This window comes from Abramis brama (genome assembly GCF_963993115.1).
Source record: "Abramis brama genome assembly, chromosome: 13".
Classification (NCBI taxonomy): Eukaryota; Metazoa; Chordata; class Actinopteri; order Cypriniformes; family Leuciscidae; genus Abramis; species Abramis brama.
In genome coordinates this window covers 10,656,457-10,658,868 of record NC_139975.1, presented here as the reverse complement: position 1 = coordinate 10,658,868, position 2,412 = coordinate 10,656,457, and the positions used below count along the sequence as shown (strand labels likewise).

Here is a 2,412-nt window from a genome sequence, read left to right as displayed (position 1 = left end):
CCTACTGTAAATATAGAGTTACAACTCCGATTAGAGTTGTTTGCATAAAATGCACCGTGAACATTCACATGTTTGCCCTGTGATAGGCTACAATTTATCCATAAATACTATTTTCTCAATTCTGCATGGATTTTTACTTATTTACATCAATTGCTCGATCAATATTTTCATCACATATTTTACATTTACATTTTTTACTGTAGGTACCACAAACAATTTAATATAGGTAAGTTTGTGTATATTTTACACGTAGTACTGTATGTGTTGCTTATAAACACCAGACAGATTATTATTATTTATGAAACAGATCTTTACTCATCTCACTTGCACAAAATAAATGCAGTAATAGAAAGCATAAACGCACAGGTGAAATACACTGAAAATTATATGCATTTAAAAATTTGGTCGGGTTGAAGTCCTCCCTCCGGTATCCACTTACCGCAGCATCAACGGGCATGAAAGCTGACTTCTCTGTTGTAACGTGAAGAAATGGTACAAAACGGCACACAGCGATGAAGTGCTGAGGCTGTCACCGTCTGAAAGGCAAGTCACCTCTCTCGAATACTCATTGTGAAAAAAAATATCTCTGTGGTAATGGAACTCGGTCGCTGTTGCCTCTCGCTCTCGCTGTCACTGGAAGTGCTGGCCAACACACTCAAGTTCGAACGGTCGCCGTGCACGGAGCGAATTGTATAGCCATAGACAGTGATTGTAGCCTATCACAGGACGAACGTGTGAATGTTCACGGTGCATTTTATGCAAACAACTCTAATCGTAGTTGTAACTCTATATTTACAGTAGGCATAACTGTCATTGCGTATGCGTATATGAGTCAAATACAATCTTCTGTTCGTGAACAGTATTTCATTCATTAATCTGACTATGCATCCGTTAATTTAATTGCCATTGGCTCGTGTGATAGTAATATGGATCTTAGTAGTATTTTAAGTGATAATTGATTCTATAAACAACTATAAAAGATAAATTTCGGCTTTCTCTGGCTCCCTGCACTGGGCGTAATGCGAAACCGGAAGTGTCTAACCGCACACTCGCTGATCCGAAATCCAAAATGGCGGCCACGTGCACCTAGCCTATTGCACTGACAATATCAGATGAGAACTGAACTGAACTGAATGACTCTTTTTCAGAGCCGGTTTAAGACCAAATTGTACTTCAGTAACTACTTTGATTATCTTTACATAGTTTCTGAACGTAACTGAAGCAACACTGAACTGACTTCAAATGAACAATGACAGTTTTTGATAAGAATTGTACTGAGCTGGACGATGACATCACTGTTTTCTGCAGAAATGCTTAGCCAAATTGTCAACAAACACAGAGAACATACTGCAGCATAATTCAATATTTTATGTAAAGCTACCTTTCGAAAATGACTAACAAAAACAGTTAAATAATAGGTAACGTTAGACTTACAGCTTCTTTTAGCATATCCAGCCACTAGCCAATGACGTTACACTGCATCCATCCAACACCGCCGAATCAAGTAACCCGCAACATTTCTGGAGATAAAACAGACACCAACTACTGTACTTAGACATTGTGACCGTGTTATAAGTGGAATAACTGATTACAGACCGTGTAAAAATAATGAATGTTATGTGTAACGTAACGTTAGCATAACGGTCGCTAGTTCGACAGACGTCGACGTCGTCAATAATTCATAGTTCATTTCAACATAACTTCTTGTTGACTTTCTGACTTCTTTGACTAACGTTACTTAACATTAGGAAAGTTGTAATAAAACAGGGTTGCTCACCTTTACGCTCGCTCCTGCTTGAACCTCTCGTCCTCCTGTTGACGTAGTGATTTGAACAGTGTGGACAAAAGCGCGCGACTCGCGAGGAGGTAAGCGCTGGGTCAAAGTTTCCAAAACAAACCCAAATGCTGGGTCATAAAAAAATAACCCAGCAACATAGTCAAAATGCTCAACCCAGCATTTGGGTTTAAAAAATAACCCAGCATTTTTTAGTGTATACACTGTGCTTATATTCATAATTTGGCTATGGGTTTTGTGCAGGCATGAATTATTGTTATTAGATGAGAAATAACACGCCTTTACATACTAATGGGGAATTCGAGTATTTCTGCTATCAGAGGTTTCCTCTTATTACATGCTCAGTAACCATTTAAAAAAATCCTAATGCACTTCACTTTGGGTTTAGCCATGTAAGACGCATTAACATTCAGTCCTCATATTCATCTTATTGTTTCTATAATGATGCAGCTTGATGTGAATTTTAAGGGGAATCTAATTTCAGAATCTTGCAGGTGATTGTAGAACTGCACAAAACAAGAAGATTATGTGTCTTGGCCAATATGTGTCTGAATGCAAACAATTTCTGCATTTTAGATATGAATTTCTATTTTCATTTAAAATCACTTAAGTGTAGC

General features: G+C 37.8%; 1 long non-coding RNA gene across 1 annotated transcript in view; it reads right to left on the bottom strand.

The window, feature by feature from the left end:
* Positions 1-1,848, bottom strand: part of LOC311095548 — a 10,541-nt gene extending 8,693 nt beyond the window's left edge. Inside the window, exons 1-2 of the long non-coding RNA XR_014608860.1 lie at positions 1,778-1,848; positions 1,435-1,520 (exon numbers count right to left, since the gene is read on the bottom strand). This is a non-coding gene — a long non-coding RNA (uncharacterized lncRNA). The remainder of the gene's footprint in view (positions 1-1,434; positions 1,521-1,777) is intronic.
* Between the last annotated feature and the right edge of the window lie 564 nt (positions 1,849-2,412).